A 22,422-nucleotide genomic window follows, 5' to 3' on the forward strand; every position below is an offset into this window, starting at 1 on the left:
CTCTGAAATTTGGCTACAATATACCTAGGAGTTTTCCTTTGGGGATCTCTTTCAGGAGGAGATCAGTGGATTCTTTCAATTTCTATTTTGCTCTCTGGTTCTAAAATATCGGGGCAGTTTTCCTTGATAAATTCTTGAAAGATGATGTCTAGGCTCTTTTTTTGATCATGGCTTTCAGATAGTCCAATAATTTTTAAATTTTCTCTCCTGGATCTATTTTCCAGGTCAGTTGTTTTTCCAATGAGATATTTCACATTGTTTTCTAATTTTTCATTCTTTTGGATTTGCTTTACAGTGTCTTGATTTCTCATAAAGTCACTAGCTTCCAATTGCTCCATTCTAATTTTTAAGGAAGTATTTTCTTCAGTAAGCTTTTGGACTTCCTTTTCCATTTGACCAATTTTGCTTTTTAGGGCATTCTTTTCCTCATTGGCTTTTTGGACCTCTTTTGCTATTTGGGTTAGGCTATTTTTTAAGGTATTATTTCTTCAGTATTTTTTTGGGTCTCCTTTAGCAAGCTGTTGACTTGTTTTTCATGTTTTTCTTGCATCACTCTCATTTCTCTTCCCAGTTTTTCCTCTACTTCTCTTACAAAATCCTTTTTGAGCTCTTCCATGGCCTGGGACCAATTCATATTTTTCTTGGAGGCTTTGGATGTAGGAGCTTTGACTTTGTTGTCTTCTGGTTGTATGTTCTGATCTTCTTTGTCACCAAAGTAAGACAATATAGTCTGACTCTTTTTTCCCTGCTTGCTCATGATCTTGGCTAATTACTTGAGTTATAAACTCTTTGTTAAGGTAGGAGTCTGTTTCCAGTGTGAAGAATGTAATGTCCCAAGCTTCTGGGGTTTTGTGCAGCTGTTTTCAGAGGTACTTCTAGGGACCTGTAAATTTTCAGTTCTTCCAAGGTGCTATGATCAAGGGCAAGGTGTTTACTCCTTTCCTGGCCTATGCTCTGGTCTATGAGTGACCACAAGTGCTCTTTTCTGTCTTGGAACTGTGAAGATTTCCTCTCCACTGCCAGTACAAGCTCCACGATGCCAGCGCTCCTCCTCACCCCAGGACCTCCACCCAGAACTGTGACCCAGATCCAAGCACAGGCAAAGCAAGAGAATCCTGCACCAGCAGAGAGATCCCTGCAATCCCCCTCTGATCAGCCATGCGATACCCCTTCAGTCTGTGGACTGAAAGCTCAGAAGGCAGCCGCCGCCCTGGGGCCACACTCAGGGAATGGGGCTGAGATCTAACTTCTCTTTCACCACAGAAACAGACTTTTCCCACTGACCTTCTAAGTTGTCTTTGGTGTTCCTGGGTTAAGAGGTCTGGAAACCACCACAGCTGCCTGTGATTCAGTCCTCTGAGGCCTGCTCTAGGTTCACTGCGGCCTGCGCACCCACACCGAACTGCATTCTCCCAATCTGGCACAATATACCTTTTTGATCAACCATCCAGATTGTCCTTGGCTGGAAATTTGTTTCACTCTGTCTTTTTGTGGGTTCTGTTGCTTTAGAATTTGTTTAGAGCCATTTGGAGGGATTTGGGAGAGAGCTCAAGCAAGTCACTGCTTTTACTCCTCCATCTTGACTCCACCCCAAAGTTATTCTTAAAGCATTACTGTTACTGTATACAATGTTCTCTTGGTTCTGCTCATTTCATTCTTCATTATTTCTTGCAAGTCTAACTATGTTTTTCTAAGATCATCAAGCTTATCATTTCTTACGGCACAACTTGTTCAGTTACCCCCACAATTTACAGTTCTTTACCACCATAAAGAAAGCTGCTATAAATATTTTAGAACATATAGGTTATTTTTTCCCTTTTCCCCTAATCAACTTTAGAAATAGACCTAGTAGTGGTATTGCTGTATCAAAAGCAGTTTAATAACTCTTTAATAACATCGGGGTCTTTTCCAACAAGTCCCATCTTCTCATTAAGTGGTCAGAGTATTTAAGATTCAGCTTCAGTGTTTGACCTTCAGATGTCTATATACATGTGCACAAGTAGGATAGACTAAAGATCCTAATGAAAGGGAGGAAAAGTTGAACCCACAACTATTAGTAAATCATCAATAAGACTTGGTGATGTGTGTGACCCAAGACTGGAGCATGGTTCTGGAAAAAGAATAGCTTATTCCAAAGGAACCCAGTAGATAAAGGGAGAGGGGAGAAGAGTGGAGTAGGACTGTATGTTAAAAAAAAAAAGATCTTCCACATGTGAAGAAATCCAGGAATCAGAGCAAAGAAAACATGGTAGAAATCACTTGGATGTTGCTTGGTATGAATAGTAGGATGATATTAACGTAACTATGAGAAGGCAAAACTACTCAATTATTATTTTGCTTTTTGTTTTTGTTTTCTTTCTCTGATAGAGAATCATCTTTGGACTAGAAAGGACAGGGCAAAAAAATGATTCATGGGATTTTTAACTCCAAGATAGATAGGGAGATTGTAAGAGAACACCTAGCTTCCTGTGATGAACTTGGCCCACAAGGCAGGAAATTCCTCTTCACCTGAGCTCGTTAGGCCACCATGAGTATGTTACAGAGGAGATTCTTACTCAGGTACAGGTTAGACTAGACTAGCTTGGATGGCTTTTGAAGTTGCTTCCAACTCTGAGCCCCAGTGATTCTGATTCTGTCTTTTGTTTCACATTGAGATAAAGCCAAATAACTTGAGTGTGAGCACAGGAAAGGTTGGCATAAACTCGGTTGTTGCGATTAGATTAAAATAAAATGCCAAACATCAACAGTCCAGAGGATCTTTACAGTACTGAAAGGCATGAAATCCTGAGACTTTCTTCTGTACAAATTTTGGGGTGAATTAAAAAAGTCATGGACATAGAAGGAACCTTTGAGATCATTTAATCCAACCCTCTTTCCTGCTGCCCTGTCCCACCCTCCACACCTGCCACTCGCACAGAAGAGAACTGTGTCCTAACCAAAAGGGTGAAGTGATTTGCTTCATATTACAACAAGTATGCTGGAAAGAGCAGAGGTAAGATTTGAACCCAGGCCCTATGACTTCAGGTCTAGCACATACTGCTTTGTCTTGAGAGAACAGCAAAACCATTATAAAATTACCTTGTTCGTTATCTGGGAAGGGTTTGAATAGAGTGACAGTGACAAAATTATATCCAGGCTGATTCTATCATGTATACTCAGGCTAAAAACCACAGCACTCACTGTAGTCTTCAGTGAAAAGGTAAAGGAAACCAAAGGAAAGGGTGGTGGTTTTTTCTACATACAAAACAAATTTCATTTTAAAGGAAAGACCTCACAAATTCTTAATTAACTGGAAAATAGAGCATCTTAAACACACACACCCCTACCTTACCAGTATTATGATGAAATATGTTAACTAAGCCTAGCATTTACCTGTCATGAGAAGGGTAGCTGGCCTTTGGTCCTCAAAGAATCAAGAGCTTCATCATCTCAGTGAGAGCTTCTATTGGATTCCATCCTCCCATTTGTTAGTCATCGTTTTACTCAGGCCAAAAAATAGTCTTTTGCAAGATCTACCAATATTTCAGAAATCCTGTGAAGGCAGAAGTGAAGTGAGGGAAAGGAAGTCTGAGGATTCTAGGATGGTACCAAAAGGTGCCTTGTAACAAAATCCTGGGCAGGATTTATTTACAAGTATTGGAAGGAGGACATATGGAGAGAGGTTCATATTTTGATGACAACAATTCTAAGAGAGGATGGGTTGGGCAGGTACCATTTTAAAGAAGAATTTATGACTCATTTATTCAGATTTAGCTCAAGAACTATCTTTTGCACAAAGCCTTTCCTGTTTCTGGTCCATACCTCACCCTCCACCTCCATCTACAGGAGCCTTTCCCCTATCAAGGTTACCTCCATGCAGTAGTAAATAGAACATTGGACTTAGGAGTCAGGAGGACCTGAGTTTGAATTCTGCCTGATACTCATTAACTCTGTCACCCTAGACAAGCCCCTTAACTTCTCTATGCCTCATTTTACTCATTCATAAAATGGGGATAATAATAGTACCTATTTCATAGAATTATTGTGTAGATCAAATGAGATAATATAATACAGCACTTTGCAAAGTTTTATGATGTTTAAAAACTTCAAGAGAAATAGTTTCTAGGTAATTCAATCATTGCATTAATAAGGCTATCATGTTATAAATAAAAGAGGTCAGTGGTATTCTTGAATGCTGAAGACCTTCATGGTGGTAGGCTCACAACTTATATGCCCTTGGAAAAGTGGGTGTTCCTGAGGGTGACAATCAACTCTGATTGGTCAGCAATTGCTAAGATAATGAATATTACAATGAGAGGTGGGCTCATTCTAATAAGGGTCTTGGGGGTGACTTGCATCACCCAAATCTTGGTCAAAGAATTTACAAATTTCCATATCACCCATCTGGGAGAATCCATATTATCCTAGACCTGTCTGAATAAATGCAATGAGCAGGAATCCACCCATTTGCCTAAACTTAGAATTTCTTTTACTGTCTTTGATTAGATGTTAGCCATCCTGGTTGGGTAATTGGTTGATTTCTGGATGAGGGAGTAGAAAAGGGAAAAAACCTTGGTCCTAATTCAATAATTAGTTATTAATACAAGACCCTTCAAGCTCTCAAGGTCCTCCTCCAGCCAAATGATGGAGTTAAGGTGACATAAAACCGGGGTATGCTGGACCTAGCTTTCAAGAGCTGGTTGTTAAACTTCCAGTATGAACATTTACACATCAGAAAATCAGTGTTATATAAATGCTAGCTATTATATGTGTACACATATACATATACATATACATAATGCATATACATACACACACATGTATTTCCAACCTATAGTAGTAGAGGGAGTTTCCTAATTTGGAAGTTCTCTATATCAATGAAAGCATAGGTCCACTATTTGCTTTGTCCTATGGGATGTACTTAAACATGTTTGTGTTGTCTTCCCTGTTAATGTATGGCTTTATGGAGTGCATTAGAATCTTTACCATTCAAGAAACAATAGGGTTCATGTCAGCATATTCCAAAATCTGTGCTAGTGTGCTAGTGCTCTTTGGAAACCCTCCATCTTCTCTCTCTGTCTCTTTCTTTTTCTTTCTTTCTTTCTTTCTTTCTTTCTTTCTTTCTTTCTTTCTTTCTGTTTCTTTCTTTCTTTTTCTCTCTTTCTCTCTCTGTCTCTCTCTGTCCCTCTGTCTCTCTGTCTCTCTGTCTCTGTCTCTCTGTCTCTCCCTCCCTCCCTCCCTCCCTCTCTCCCTCCTATCTGGCTTGCTATCTAGCTTTATCTATGTCTGTCTATGCACTGAACTCTTAGATATTTTTTGAGAGTATTCTCAATCAGGAACAAGTTGTACAGTTAGATATGATAAGGCCCTTCCATAGCCCTGTTGTGTATATATTTTGCATGGGAGTATGTGTGTCAGTATACATGCCTATGTATATGTATAAATGTATGTATATGCCCATACACATAAATTCACATAAATGTATATATGTGTATATGCATGTATTTGTGTATGTGTGTGTGTGTGTATATATATATATATATACATATATATATATATACACATTGCTACCAGCCTTGATGTCTAGGGGGATGATGTAAAGATGCTGATCCAAAATCCTCTAGACCCTTCAAAGTTCACAAGGTCCTCCTGTAGCCAAATGGTGGGGTTAAGGTGACATAAGATCAGGGTGTGTTGGATCTGGTTTTCAAAAGCTGGTTGTTAAACTTTATATCTCAGAAATCAGCAAATGCTATAAATCAGGGATTGATTTATTGTTCTGTTGGATGGTCTAGACTTAAGAAGGTAATGGTGAAAATATTAATAATGTGGATTAAAGTTCCAGTCTATCTTGTGTACATTTCCCCCTGGACAGCCTATTATTAAATAGGGCACACCTCTCTCTAGGTCCTAGGCCAAGGTCAAACCTAGAGTCTCCCCTTCTTCCCCCCCACCCTCTCCCAGCCATGATTGTTCCTCAGGGGTTTGCTGCAGTTCTGTCTCTCCCATTTGTCACTGTTAGAATCCTTAATTTTTAAGCTAAATTCCATGCTTTTATGCAAGATCCATAGGACATGATGAAATCCCTGAGTCAGCTGGCACACAATTTGTGTCTTCCATCATTTTACTTATATACAATAGCTTTCAAAGACTTTTCACATTTATTCTAAAGCCTCTGATTGTTATTGATTGAATGAGAATCTTATCACTGGCTTTAAGTGGGGTAGAGTGACTTGTTTGGGTAAATATCAATCAATTCCACCTTCACACACAGATATGGAGAGATAGAGACAGAACCCCCCCCCCCCATATCTATATAGATAGGAGAAGAGACACACACACACACACACACACAGAGGCAGAGAGACAGAGAGACAGAGGGAGAGAATGTGTTTGACATTTGTAGCAATATTCCTATGTAGTTTTAATACTTGACAGTCTTCCATAGTATCAGATAGGTATCCCTGAACATTTACCTTTTAATGTTATTCCCAAATTTTTCTAGAGTATAGTTAGATGCTTGTTTTGCTCTGTGATTGCATCAATGTTGGTACTTCTGCCAATGATGGAGCTGGTAACCCATCCATATCTTCCAATTTGGTGCAACTCTTGAGTCTCTCCTGCTATTAATAATACCTTCACTGGTGTCCACCAAATATGCTGGGAACCTTCTTCTGTCTTCCTTGACATTGTTCTTAGATACCAATGAAGGACGAGGATTTTCTTTTGATTCTCACTATGTGATTGGCTCACCTTCCTTTCTAGTCACACAAGTTTTTAATGACAATTTTGATATCACTTCCGTACAACTCTTGACAGGTAATGTATGTCAGCCCATTCACAACCATGTGATTTTTTAAAAATAATTCTCAATTTTGGTTCTTCAGAGCCATGGTAGTGTATGACTTAGAGCTATGAAGTATCCCTGGAAGAATATTTCTGTTAAAAAATGGGCCTTTGTTTTAGGGTGAGGCTGAGTTCGTTGGAAAGTAATGAGGCCTCCTCAGCTCCTTTTCATTACTAGGCATAATTCACTGACTCTGACCAGTGTTCAAGATATATACTGATGTACCAACTCAGTGGATTGTGCATCTAACTGCATACTGTAGTTTAGGAAATAAACCCACATTTTTCCCTTCGAATAACCTCCCCCACCCCCATTCAGATAGGTTAAAATTTTCAAGGATTATGGGTTTCACCGAGGAGGCTCCCCAATGTCCTGGGACCTGATACAATCAACACATTGTTGTCTGCAAACGGGAGACTCTGGAGGACATGGTCTTCTATGGAGGGGTTCTTAAATTGGTGTCCATGAATTTTCCTTATTTTTAAATATTTTATAACTATATTCAATGAAACTGGTTTCTTCTGTGTTCCTATATACTTTATTTTATACATTTAAAAACATAATTCTGAGGTAGGCTTCAGGCTTCACCAGACTGTCAAAGGGGGCCCTGACACAGAAAAATTTAAGAACCCCTGGTCTAGAGGAACTGCCTCCATTAAAATGGCAAACACTTGTGGAGGACATAGGTCTCCCTATTTTAAACTTCTTTTACTATTAGTAATCAGAGGGTTCTAGAACAAAGTTCCATTGTTATATCTTTCAAGCAATTTCAAGCAATATGAGTTTGATACATGTAAGGGGGGGACAAATTGTCGGGAGAACAAACTCATACAAACTTACTCAGATTTCTAGCCTTTATTCTTGGAGATGTCCAGGAAAAAGATTTTTTCACATTTTCTTAAAATTCTCCTACCAGCCCTCATCAACATAAAGTTCTTCCTTATAGCTAGCTCAAGTTATTCATGCTCAGCCTATTTTCATTTGCCCTCAGAGTGATAAAGAATTACTATCACTATGTTTCTAAAATAGTTTTTCATATAATTAACAATCTATTACAATGGCATCCTTGATCCTTCTTTTTCCTCCACTAATGAACAATTTGTTTCATCTTTCTTTATGGGTTCTAGCTTCTATCTAACTTTTCAATAATTTTTATTGCCTCTCCAAGTTTCCCACATTTCTTTGGTGCCCTCTAGTATTCTACTGACAGCAGAAAGAGGTCATTTAACATTGCTACTCAGCTACAGTTTTTTTTATAGTATTTTTTATTAATTTATTTATTTTTAGTTTTCAACATTCACTTCTGCAAGATTTTGAGTTCCAAATTTTCTCCCCATCTGGTCCCTCACCCCACCCCAAGACGGCATTCAGCTATAGTTTTAAAACAGAACTATGGCTATGTTGAATGATGGAAGATGGATCAAGGAAAACCAAATGTGTACATTTAGAACCAAACTGAGACATTAGGAACTACAGATACCCAAAAGCTCTGCCTAAATTTTAGACTCTTAGGACTGAAGAGGCATAATAGATCTTAAGAAAGTATGTGCTTACTAGATTGGAAATTTGTCAGAGTAAATTCACCTTTTTAAAAAATATTCCATCTCCACTACATATAGTAACTATTTATTGAGTGCAGGAATGGAAGTAGTAAGAGATAAGACTGAAAAGATAGGTTGGCATCAGATAATAGAGCACCTTCGGTGATAAGCTACTGCATTTAAACTTTATCTTGTAAGTCAATGAAACAGTGGAGGTTTATGAGCAAGAGGAGAACCTGCCCAGATTAATCTGGTCACAGTGGCTAGGGTGGATAGGAGGAGAAAGAAAACAGATACGAGAAAGGATATTGTTATAGCTCCATTCCTGGGTTAATGAAGTCTTGAACTAAGATGGGGCCAGTAAAAATAGAGAAAAGGGGAGAGACAGAAACTAGATTATGGCAGTAGAAATGATTGAATTTAGCAAGAAATGATTGAATTTAGTCAAGAAAGAGGAAGCAAAGATGTCTCAGAGTTTTCCAGCGTAAGTAACTGGGAATATGGTAGTGTCATTGATAGAAATAGGAAAGTCGGAAAGAAGAAGGTTTTCTGGAAAAGATGAGTTTAGTTTTGGAAATGTTGTTTGAAGTGCTGGTGAGATATCCAGACTATTAAAGGTGGTATGGAAGTCAGTGCATAGATAAGGATTTGGGAAGTAATTAAATAGAAGTGAGCATAGGGGTAGCCAGGTGGTAGAGTGGATAGAGCACTGGCCCTGGAGTCAGGAGGGCCAGAGTTCAAATCCCGCCTCAGACTCTTGACACTTACTAGCTGTGTGACCCTGGGCAAGTCACTTACCACCAATAGCCTTCCCCTTCCCCCCCCCAAAAAATAGAAAAGAGAATAGAAGCTGTAGGAATAGATAAGAAACCAAGAAAAAGCATACACCTGAAAAGTCAGAAAAAAGAACCCTGGAGAATGGAAATATTAAGGGATCAGGAGTAAGAAGGAAACAGTGATCAGAGACTTAGGAGGGAGACCTGGAGACTTACTTTCAGAGGAGCCAAAGGGAAGTGACTTTCAGAGAGGGGATCAACCATTTCAAATGCAACAAAAATGTCAAATAGCCTGAAAACTAGGGAAGAACTGTGGGATTTAACAACCAGGAGGTTGGGGAGAAGTATTTTCTTGAGGTGTTAGGAGAGAAGCTAGAAGGCAATAATTTCAGAAATGAAAGTTATATGTGGGTTGTAAGGAATAGTGTACGGGAGGGAGACCATTCTTGAGAGCTAATTGTTAAATTTTCAGCTTGAGTACTTACAACCCAGAAATCTTCAAATGCAATAAATCAGGACTTGATTTAGTGTTTTGTTAATTGACTAGACTTAAGACAAGGATGGAAAAAATGTTAATTCAGATTAAATTTAAAAGTATGTGATGAGTACATTTGGAGTGGGGGTGAGAAGTCAGTTTTTAAACATTTACTTCCCAGCATGTTCCTGGTTTTAAGGAAGTAGAGATTACATTTATAGCACACCCCTCAAATTTAGTGGTGAAGAGGGACAGAAGAACACTGTCAGTGTTTGTCCTTTGTTTTCAGAAGAAGACCAATGACATCATGAGGGTGATGTCTTGACTTGTTTGTGAATTGGATTTAAATGAGACAGAGCTGTGCAAAGTCGTCAGCCTCACTCCCTCCTCTAGAGTCATCAAAGTCCAGTGACAAGACAAAAGTCAAGATGACTGGCAATGGCCTGGGATGCAGTGGATGACCTTGGACTTTCTAAATTAATGTCTTTCCAAGGCCTCAGTTTATCTCATTCAATGATTAAGAGCTAGGTAAGAGTTGGGACAAAAGATGGCCTAATTTGCCATCACAAAAATATCAATCTGGAGAGGAAGACCCCTCTGAGGATTCTAGAGGGAGAGAATAATTGATAGAATTAGGCCCTATGAGAGGAAGTCTGAGATGAGATTAAGGACACAAAAGGAAAAATTAGTCATGACCTGGAGAAGAGAGATTTCGGTGGGACTGGGAAGGAGACAATGGTTGAATAATAATAATAACTAACATGTATACAGCACTTGAGATTTTTGCAAAGCTTGCATTTACCCCATTTAATTCTCTACTCTTTCCAGTAGGTGCTATTGTCATCTGCATTTAGAGGTTAAATGACCTGCCCAGGGTTACATAGTTAGTAAATGTGCAAGGCAAGTTTTGAACAGGAAATCTGATAATGTCTCCTAAATCATGAATGTATGGAGTTATTTTGAAGTGAAATTGGAAGACCTTACACCCATTTGAAGACCCGTATACTCAATAGAGTAGAAGGTAGTCTTCTACAGAGTTTGGGGAGGTTTGGGGTGGGGCCTTGAAAGGTTTAGAAATAACCTGGGGAGGGGAATTTGATAGGCAGCCTACTAAAGATAAAGTCTGTTAAATAACACTAATAGTCCAGTTGTTAGCATGAATTTGTATGGGGGACTACTGACCTAGTTTTATTTTTCTCCAAAGTATGAGTGTAAAAGTTGAGAAAGAGAAAAATAAAATTTTCAACAACATTTGGAGATTAGAAAGGTAAGTAGGATGGAAGGACAAAGAAACCAGAATGTTTTATTGGTGCCTTTTATCATGACTTCACAGTTTTTGTGAGGCAGAAAACTCTTTCTCCTTTCCCATCTGGGTTGAACTTTCCCTTCTAACAAAGGAAAACCAGTCTCAAATACCCCAATCAATGATCACATCTTATAACCCGTGCAGTATTCTGCCCTAGTTACAGTCCCTCACCTTTCATCTGTGAGGGGGGAAGTATGTTTCATCATCTGTTTTCCAAGACCATCAATGATTTTTTTTTTTTGGTTTAGAGTATGATTTCTTTTTAGTGGTCTGATTTTTTATATTGTTGTAGTTTACATCATATATAATACATTATATATATTACATTATAGATACATTATATATAATATTCTTTTGGTTTTGCTCGTTTCACTGTCCAGTGAAATAAAATTAAATGCAAAGTATTTATATACAAATCTTCCCATGTTTCTGTGACTTCCTCATAGTCTTTATTTTTTGTTGCCAAATAGTATTACTTTGCATTTATATGCCATAGTTTGTTCAACCATTTTTCAATTGCTGTACACTGACTTTGTTTCCATTTTTTGAAGCAAAAATCTTTTGGCTTTGTTGTCTGAGTATGGCTTTAAAGTAATAGGATCAATTAAAAATATGGACCATTATTTATCAATCCAAATGACTATTTTCCTTCAAAGTAATCACCTTTCTTTGAAAGATGCTCAAAATTGGTCTTGGAGATCTTTGTAATTGCCTTCAGAACCAGTTTAGAAGACATTAAAAAATCAGTTTTGTTATTCTATTATTTAATAGTATTTGGACCAAAAATGGCATTAGCTCAGCTTGATCATCAACTTCCTTCACTAGATTCAGTTCTGAATGACTTGAGACTGATTTAAAAAAAAAAATGCATCGATTTTTGAAAGGATGAGGATTTGCCACCATTTACAAATATTGAAAAGAATGCTCCACAGGCCATAAAAGAATTTTTGAATGCAATGAATTATATCTTCTTGAGGACTATTGTAAGAATCTTTTAAGTGATTTTGTATTGTGATTCTCTTGTGCTTCCGGTCCTACTTTGGAACTAATCTTCTTGATGTACAACTTTATTCATGTTATCCCCTTGCTTCAAAGCCTTCAATGACTCTGTTAATAAGTCTCACCTTCTTAGTAGCCAAGTATCTGTCACTGAACAGTATGTGGCCCACCTAATTTGCAGTCCTTATTTCTGAATCCTCCTCTTTCATTTATCTCACTTCTCACACCATAGGTAGGTTATTTCTCTTCTTGAAATTTAAACTAATCTGTAAACTATTAATACCAGCAATACCAACCACCTCACAGGGTTGTTGTGAGGATCAAGTGAAATAATATATTGAAAACACTCAAAATTTGTTTGTTATTGATATCCTCTTGTTTTTATAGCACCTTCATTTCCTAATGTTTTCCTCCTTGCTTTCCCCCCACCTAGTGAATAATCCTTTGTAACAAATAATTTAAAAAGAGAGGGGAAAAGCAGTTTTGTGAAACTAACATTGATATGTTGGTCTGACAGAGTCTGACATTATATGAAATGTTTCATACCCATAACTCCCCACCTTTGCAAAGATGGGAGGGAGGTACATTATTATCTCTTCTTCAGGGTTCAGCTAGCTTATTATAATTGCACATAATTCAGTTTTTTTTCTGTCAAAAAAGCTTTAAGTGTTACAAAACACTAAATACATGAATATTGTTGTTCATAATAATATTCATTCAATGTTCAAACCACAGAGACTGTTCTTTATTCCATGAGCCCACCTGGTGCCTTCCTGCCTTTGTACATTTGCGTATATTATTATCTCTATCTGAAATATCCTTCCCTTGTATTTTTTGCCAAGCAAAATCCTACTTATCCTTTTAAGTCTCAGCTCAGATGCTAACTCCTCCATGAAGTCTTCAGTCATAATGCAAAAGGCTTAAAGGTGGGAGAGGTGGGAGAAAAGACCATTCTTCTAGCTCAGGGCTTCTTAACCTGAGGTCCACAGATCCCTAAAAATTCTGTGCATAGATTTCAAGTTCCTATTGGATAAATAGAATTTATTTCCTTTTTAATCCTCTGCATTTTATTTTATGCATTTAAAAATATTCTTCTTATAAGGGGTCCATAGGCTTCACCAGATTGCCACAGGGGTCCATGATACCAAAAAGGTTAAGAATCCCTGCCCTAGATAAAAGGGATCCCCCCATCCTTTGAACTATCATAGTACTTTCCTTGGTACATCTCATGCACTTTCAGGTTCTATTTGGTGTTAACCTTATTGGTGCCTTCTCAGCCCCGTTCCTGACTTTGTCTGGACTTCAGACATTGCTGGGGTCTTCTTGCCCTGGAACATCCTACCATACTTTCCCCCTTGAATATTCTTCTTCAAGGCCCGAGTCTTACCTTCTCCCATTGGTGAGTTCCTCCTAGACCCCAAAAGGGTACACCTCCCTTCGTTCCTCTCCTGGCCTTGACTTTCTAACTTTATCTAGACTTCAAAATCATCACCCTCTGTAGTACTTTTTCTCTCCTTCTGTGTGTATTCATTCACCTATTGGAATGTAAGCTCCTTGAGGGCTGTGATTGTCTTTCTCTGTGCTTACATTTGTATCCTCAGTGCTTAGCATAGTGCCTGGAGCATAGTAACTGTTTAATAAATCCTTCCTTAATTCCTTCCTGTCTCCTTCCCTCTTTCTTGTCAAACTTAAATAGAAATGGGGGCCATTAAACCGCACATAAGGATCTCAGCAAACTGCATATTAACTTAGTTTCAAAATGAAATATTATCCATGTTTTATTGTATTTTTTTGTTTATTTTGTTAAATATTTCCCAGTTACATTTAAATCTGGTTTGGGCCATATTTGGGAGTGTTACAGGCCATGGCCTGTGGGGCATATGTTTGATACCTCTGCTCTGAGATCATTGTTTTGCTCTTGATTAAACATATTGATGGACATATGACATAGACTCAAGGCCCTTCACATCCTGGTTGCCTTCCTCTGGGCTGCCCTCTACATATCAGTGTCCTTTAGGTGCCAAGAACTGAAAATAATACTCCAAATGAGGTCAAATGTGGGCAGAATACAGTGAGACTATGTATGTCTTCCCTCTTCCTCGAAGATATGTCCCAATTAAGGTAGCCCAAGATCCTATTAACTTTTATGGCTGCTGCATCACACTGCTGCTTCATTGAACTCAGAGTACATCGAAACCTCCAGTTCTTCTTCAGAACCACTGATGTCTATCCATGCCTCCCACATATTCTACTTATTATGTTGATTTTCCCCTCCACCTGCAAGACTTTCCACTTATTCCTGTTGAATTTCACCTTTTTCATTTCAGCCCAATGCTCAGAGAGTCTAGTCTAGATTCTCGATTATTTTGGATACTTACCCTGTCATCGACTGTGTTAGCCCTCTCAGATTTTGTATCTTCTCTAAAACTGATGAACATATCACCTATGGCTTTATCCAAGTCATTGGCACGGGGCCAAGCACAGATCCTTAGGATACTATACTGGATGCTTCCTGCCACATTGACATTGAACCATTCACAACCATTCTTTAGATCTGACCAGCCAACCAGTTCTAAATTTATGTGAATGTATCATTATTGTATAATCCATTTTCTCCGTAAGAAAATTATGAGATACTTTATCAAAAGCTTGCTAAAATTTACCTAAACTACCCACAGCTTTTCTCTCTTCTACCAGTTTAGTAATCATGTGAAAAAAAAATGAAATGAGGTTACTCTGGAATGACCTGTTCTTGATGAAGTCAAGCTGACTCTTTGTTGTCACCCCATTTTCTTTCTAGATGTAAACTAACCATCTTTTTAATTATCTGTTCTAGAATTTCCCCAGGACTTGAAGTCAGGCTTACTAGCTTGTAGTTTTCCGATTCTGTTTAATAAAAAGTCAATACATTTGGCCTTCTCCACTGTTGTGGTACCTTTCTTGTTTTTTCATGATCATTTAAATATCACTGACAGTGACTCAGCAGTCCCATCTGCCATTTCTTTCAGGATATAAAAGTATAGTTCATCTGGCAGGTTACTTGAATTCATCATGGGTAGCTACATGCTATCTTCTTATTAATCTAGAGTATCAACTCCCTATTTGTCATTTTTGTTCTGTCATTTCCAATATTAAGGCCATTCTCCTTTGCAGAAAAAAATAGAAAAAAAAATGGGCAACTCCACCTTCTCTCTGCTGTAAGGAGTCATTGTCTCATTGACCCTAAGCAAAGAGCCTATCCCTTCTTTGAGCCTCCTTTTTTCACCAATAGATTAAAAAAAAAAAACTACAGTTCTCCCTTTTTTGTTGTCCTTAGCTTTCTTGTTCAGTTTCATCTCATTCTGAGATTTAGCCTTCCTGACACTATTTTTATGTCATGTTCCATGCTCTTATATTTACATTCTTTTTCTTGGTCTTGCTTGTATACATGTCTTTTAAAATAAAAAAAAAATAATATTTTCTTTTCCCCCAATTACAAATAAAGACAATTTTAACATGTTTAAAAAAATTTGGGTTTCAAATTTTTTCTCTTCTTCCCTCACCTCTCATGTCCCTGAGATACTAAGCAATTTGATATAGGTTATACATGTTTAGTCATGCAAAACCTATTACCATATTAGTCTACATTCCTTTTTAAAACTTAAGTTGGCTACTCATTTTCCTTGGTCTTATTTGAAAAACCCCATTTGCCTACCTCATTAGATTTATTTCCCTTTGTGTCTTGATAATTTCATCCTTGAATATCTCCTTGAATATTCTTGGGTTGACATCTTCTGAAATATTTTATTTAGTTTATGGAATCCAATCTATTTTTGCTGTTGAAAACTGCTTTCCCCAAATCTAGGGTTCATGTTAGATTATGCCCAGTTTTCCCCATCACAAACTCTAGGATGGAGTAGTCACCATCCTCTGAAGTTTTCCACTATTCTCACCCTTCACTCCCCCCACCCCCAGCAAACATCTCCTACCTAGTAATGAGAATTAGATCCAGAATAGAATTTCCCCTTATTGGTTCATACAGTTTTTAAATGATGAAATTATCATTAAGTCCAGTCAAGAAGTTATTGCTCAACTTTTGGCAGAAAGTTCCAACAGATGTCTGGATAATTGAACTACTGCCCTTTGTGCTAGACTTATGATCTGTTTTTTAAATTCATGATCTATTTCCTCTTTCTGTGCAGGTGGCCTATAGTATACTCATGACAAAAATCATTTCTGTTTTTCCCTCCTCCCACCCAAATATTCTCTGTTATGCTCTTCCTTCCCAGTTTCTGGATTTCCTCACATGAGTTTATCTTCTTAATTAATATATAGTGCTCTCTAATGCTCCACCCCTTTTGTTGTTCAGTTGTTTATCAGTCATGTCCAACTGTTCATTACTCTATTTGGAATTTTCTTGGCAAAGATACTGGAATGGTTTGCCATTTCCTTCTCCAGGTCATTTTGCAGATGAGGAAACTGAGGAAAATAGGGTTAAGTGACTTGCCCAGGGTCACACAGCTATTAAGTGTCTGAGGCTGGATTTGAACTCAGGTTTTCCTGACCCCAAGCCCAGCACTCTATCCACTGACCTACCTACCTCCCCAGTTATAACAAATATGCAGAGTCAAACAAAATAAATCCCTGTGTCAGCCATGCTTTTTAAAAAATATATTTATTTTTAGTTTTCAACATTCACTTCCATAAGATTTTGAGTTCCAAATTTTTTCTCCATCTCTCCCCTCCCCCCACTCCAAGAAAGCTTGCAATTTGATATTGGCTCTACATTTACATTCATATTGAACCTATCTTCACATTAGTCATGTTGTAAAGAAGAATTAGAACCAATGGAAGAAACCACAAAAAAGAAGAAACAAAAAGAAAAAGAAAAAGAAAAAAAAAGAGACAGCAAATAATATGCTTTGATCTGTATTCAGACTCCATAGCGCTTTTTTTTTTTGGATATGGACAGCATTTTCCATCATGAGTCCTTTGGAGTTGTCTTGGATCCTTGCGTTGCTAAGAACAGCTGAGTCTATCAAAGTCAGTCATCATACATTGTCGCTGTTACTATGTACAATGTTCTCTTGGTTCTGCTCACTTCACCAAGCCTCAGTTCATATAAGTCTTTCCAGGTTTTTCTGAAGTCCACCTGCTCATCATTTCTTATGGCACAGTAGTATTCCATTACATTCATATACCACAACTTATTCAGCCATTCTCCAACTGAAGGACATCCCTCAATTTCCAATTCTTGGCCACCACAAAAAGAGCTGCTATAAATATTTTTGTACATGTGGGTCTTTTTCCCATTTGTATGTTCTTTTTGGGATACAGACCTACAAGTGCTATTGCTGGGTCAAAGGGTTAGCACATTTTTATAGCCCTTTTGGTATAGTTCCAAATTGCTCTCCAAAATGGTTGGATCAGTTCACAACTCCACCAACAATGCATTAATGTTCCAATTTTCCCACATTTTCTCCAACATTTATCATTGTCCTGTTTTTTCATGTTGGCCAATCTGATAGGTGTGATGTGGTACCTCAGAGTTGTTTTGATATGCATATCTCTAATCAATAGTGATTTAGAGCATTATTTCATATGACTATAGGTAGTTTTAATTTCTTCATCTGAACCCTGCCTGTTCATATCCTTTGACCATTTATCAATTGGGGAATGACTTGTATTCTTATAAATTTGACTCAGTTCTCTATGTATTTTAGAAATGACATTACATGTTTTATCTACATATTTTATCAGGGACACTGGTTGTAAAGATTCTTTTCCAGTTTTCTGCTTCCCTCCTCATCTTGGTTCCATTGTTAGTCAACTTTTTTTTTTTAAAAAGGTCTCATTCTGCCTCGTTGGATAGCATGCCTCATCATTAGTCTTCTTGAATTGTAGTAGGTCTTGCATTGATCAGAATTCTTGAGTCTTGTTTGTCTCTACAACGTTGTTGCTATTGTATAAGTTATTCTACTGGTTTTGCTCATTTAACTCTGCATTAGTACATACAAATCATTCTAAGTTACACTGGAACCATCCCTTTCTTTACTTCTTATGGCACATTAGTATTCCATTACATTCATATACCACAATTTGTTCAGCTATTCCTCAATTGACAGGTATTCTAGTTTCCAGTTATTTGTTACAGTAAGAAATATCTTTGAACATATGAGTTCTTATCTTCTTGCTTTTATCTCTTTGGGGTATAGACTTAACGGTAGTGTTGTTTGGTCAAAAGGTATGTAATTTAATAACTTTTGGGAAGTAGTTCCAAATTACTTTCCAGAATGGTTGGACCAATTCATAGCCCCAATGGTGTATTCACATACATTGGTGATATTTTTTAATTTTCCATCTGGAAGTCCCATTTTTGCCACTATGAATGACTAGAAGTGGGTACTTGTCTTCAGTACTGTTCAGTCTTGTGAGGTTTCTCTGTTATGTCTTGGATACATACCCCTGGAAGGCAATAGGTTACTGGGCCAACAAATAGGGCCTTCACCACCCCTAAGCAGAAAATCACCAACTACTATTTCTTTTCTCTTCTTTTGCCTTTTATTGAACGAGAACAACAACTGTTTTGTAATTTATCATTTTACTGAGTTTTCTGTGGGCTTTGAGGGGTTAAATTACTTGCCTAAGGTCACATTGTCCTTCTTACTCATTCTAGTGACTTTGGCTCCATCTATGAGTACCTCATATGACCACTCTTTAGGTTGGAGAATTGTTCTGCACAACAACTGAATGGAGTTGTTACCCCTTATCTAATAATCCCTCTCATGAGTTCCTAGTCCCATAATCCCAGGACACTATAGTGTTTGGCAGAGACTTTTCATTCGCTAACCCCTTAAGGATTAAAGGATTATGTATTCACCAAGAATTGTCAGTTAATTTAACTAAAAATGAGATTACATTTAGTTTAGCTGAGACTGTAGAAAAGGCAAAAGTAAAAGTAAAGAATAGACCAAACAACCATTTTAAAAATTCAATTCAATTCATCAATCATTTACTTAGCATTTACCGGAAGCAAGGCATTGTGCTAGGCATAGGGGAGATAAGTAGAAAAGGGAGAGTCCTTACCCTTTAAAACTTTATCTTCAGTTGGGAAGAGTTAATATTTACACCAATAAATTGTTATGAAGTTTATACAACATAGTTTTAGAACAGGGGAAAGCACTTACAACTGGGGGATATAAGGATAGGTCAGGAAAGACCTTGTATAGGAGGTGGCACCTGAGAAGTCTTGAAGAAATACATATGTATATTTCTCTGCTGCTTGTCCTTCATTCTTGAAGAGGACCATGACATCTAACATGTAGATGTTTTTTCCCTTGGGAATTTGGCTATGAAATGCAGAAAAGATACAGGGCAATAGTTTGAGAGGATGATAGACACCTCAAAGAAATCTTGTTTTGAAACAAAATATCTCCCCCTTAATTGTTGTGAATCTGAAATTTCAAATTTCAAAGTAGTATTTATTTAAAAAAAAGATGAGAACTGAGAAAATAACATAGGATTTAATTATTTCTAGATCACTGGTAACCTTGGCAAGTACAGCTTTATTCACCATGGGTGTGGAATCCATATTTTTCTTTCACAATGTTTGGAACATTTAAGTGGATTTAAGTGAGGGAGGGCTGTGCAAAGTCACCAGCCTTACTTTCTCCTCCAGAGCCAGAGCCATCCAGTGACTAGATATAGATCAGGATGACTGGAGATGGCCCCAGATACAGTGGGGAATCTTGACCTTTTCAAGCTAAGATCTTTAACAGGTCTCAGTTTGACTGAGGCAACCTGTATATACATATACATACATATGTGTGCGTGTGTGTAGATGTATATATGTATGTATATGTATGTATAATTGTATGTATGTATGTATGTATAGAGTGATATATAAATGCTAGTTGTTGTTGTCATTGTTATTCCAAGAGTTGTGTGGTTTGATGCAGTGGGAAACCTTGGCTTTTTTAAGCTAAGATCTTTCCGAGTTCTCATTTTGACTGAGGCAATGCCCATTTAGTGATTAGAGCTCTTTAAGAATAAGCTAAGGGATGGCCCCTTTAATCCAAAAAAAAAAAAATTAAACTGGGAAACAGAGGTAAGAAACAAGTACATTCTAGTTATGAAGGACAGACTGTACATTGTCATGGATGTGGGAGATGAAATATTATGTATGTGGACCAGGAAGTAAGTCAGTATTGTTTAGCCTGTGTGAGTTGAAGTAGCATGTAAAAACGTTTGGAACATTAGGTTGGAGTCAGACTGTCCTTGGTCTGAAATGACAGCAGAGTTTATTTTATTCTAGAGACAACAGAAAACCACTGAAGATCCAAGAGGGGGGGAGTGATATGGCTTTAAGAGGATTATTTTGGCATTTGTGTTGAGGATAGATTGAACAGGGAAGGCACTGGAAGCAGGGAATGCAATTAAGAAGCTATTGAAAGAGATAATGTAAGAGATAAGGTAAGAGATGATGAAGGCTTCAGCTAAGGTGTTGGCTATGTGACTAAAAAGTAGGGAATGGATGGGAAAGATGTTGTGATGGTTGAATTGATGAGATCTGGGAAGCAGAATGAAGAGTTAGACTACATATTAAGAATTCCTGTTTATCTCTAAGATTCTAAAAAGAATGTAAAAGGAACAGATGATTAAAAAAAAAAAACAATTCTTCAACCTTTCAAACCAGCTTTAAACCAGTCAATCATTGCTAAACCTACTCCCCCCACTACCACAGTCATTCTGTGCTGCCCAACCTCCCTGTACCATGAGGGAGAGGGTTCCAAGGTGTTCCTTTCCCCTCTACATTTGTCTATGTGCATGTGGATTGTCCTTCATTCTCAAAGAGGACCATGACATCAGGAAGATGATACCATGACTAGTAAGTAAATTGAAAGAAAGGGAAGGAGGATTGTGCAAAGTCACCAACCTTACTCTCTCCTCCAAAGCTATCTGGGTCCAGTGACCAGATACAGATTATAGAGATGGCCTCAGATACAGTAGGAGACTTTGGCCTTTTTAAACTCAGGTCTTTCCAAGTTCTCACTTTGGCTACATTTAGGGTGTATAGGATCCCGAGAATACTGTGTACTGAGCTTATTAAATCTCCACATGAACCTGAATAACTGAAAGTATGGTTATGCTCTGGATATAAATAAGGACATTAGGGCGGAGGCACATTTAGGGAGAGAGAGAGTGATTTCCATTTTAGATATGTTGAGTTTGAGATATGAATAAAGATGTCCATTTGGAAGTTGCTGAGGCCAGACTGGACTGAGGAGAGAGAGCTGAAGGCTGGCTGTATGGATCTGGGCATCATCACATGAAATAATAACTGAACCCATGGGAATCGATGAGGTCACTGAGAGAGGTGTAGAGAAAGAAAGAAGGATCAGATAAAGCCCTGGATACACCCATGCTTTAATGGGAGGTTCATTTGGATGATCCAGCAAAGAAGTGTTCAGATAGCTGGGAGGAGAACCAGGAGAGATCAATGTCCCAAAATCTGATGGAAGAGAAAATATTCAGGAGTTGGGAGATGGTCAACAGTGCGAGAGCCAGAAAAGGTTAAAAAAAAAAAAAGGATGAGAACTGAGAAAAGAACATAGGATTTAATTATTTCTAGATCATTGGTAACCTTGGCAAGTACAGCTTTATTCATGGGTGTGGAATCCATATTGCAAGAGGTTGAGAAATGGGAAGTAAATAAGTAGATGTTTTTTCCCTTGGGAATTTGGCTATGAAATGCAGAAAAGATACAGGGCAATAGTTTGAGAGGATGATAGACACCTCAAAGAAATCTTGTTTTGAAACAAAATATCTCCCCCTTAATTGTTGTGAATCTGAAATTTCAAATTTCAAAGTAGTATTTATTTAAAAAAAAAGATGAGAACTGAGAAAATAACATAGGATTTAATTATTTCTAGATCACTGGTAACCTTGGCAAGTACAGCTTTATTCACCATGGGTGTGGAATCCATATTTTTCTTTCACAATTCAAGGCTATTAAACATTTTGTCATGTTTAATTGTAATGTCTATATACTATGTAGGAGGGGTCTTGATTTTGAAACACAGGCCTCATTCATAAGACCAGGGCCACAACCTAGACTTTGATTTACTGGATTGTGATTTACTGGATGGTGATACTGTTTTGAAGAAATTAAGTTCTCTAACCCTCATCTAACTTTCTATATCTTCAATCAGCAAGGAAATTCATATCTAAGCCCTTCCCTACTCCTCCACTTCACCTACTATCAACAACTTTAGTAATTGCCTCCAGCTCCTGAGATCTTATCTTCATAAATCTTTTTTTTTTTCTTGGATTTTATATCAAAGTAACCATAGCAGAGATAGGGTCAATCCCTTTTGTCCTATATAGTTGTTGGAATGGGAGATGCTCCTGCTGTATTTCTTGAAATAATGTTTCTTTAACATCTTTTCCATTTGGCATGTAAAATTGCAACCATCTTTACTGGAGTAAGCTGTGTCTCTGAAATAATGGAAAACGTGACT

General features: G+C 37.7%; 1 protein-coding gene across 5 annotated transcripts in view; it reads left to right on the top strand.

Moving 5' to 3' along the window:
• LOC114044126 (DEP domain-containing protein 1B) overlaps positions 1-22,422 on the top strand; it is a 262,877-nt gene that overhangs the window by 62,004 nt on the left and 178,451 nt on the right. The gene's annotated exons all lie outside the window — the stretch shown is intronic.

This window comes from Vombatus ursinus, unplaced genomic scaffold (assembly GCF_900497805.2).
Source record: "Vombatus ursinus unplaced genomic scaffold, bare-nosed wombat genome assembly UNPS02014772.1, whole genome shotgun sequence".
NCBI lineage: Eukaryota > Metazoa > Chordata > Mammalia > Diprotodontia > Vombatidae > Vombatus > Vombatus ursinus.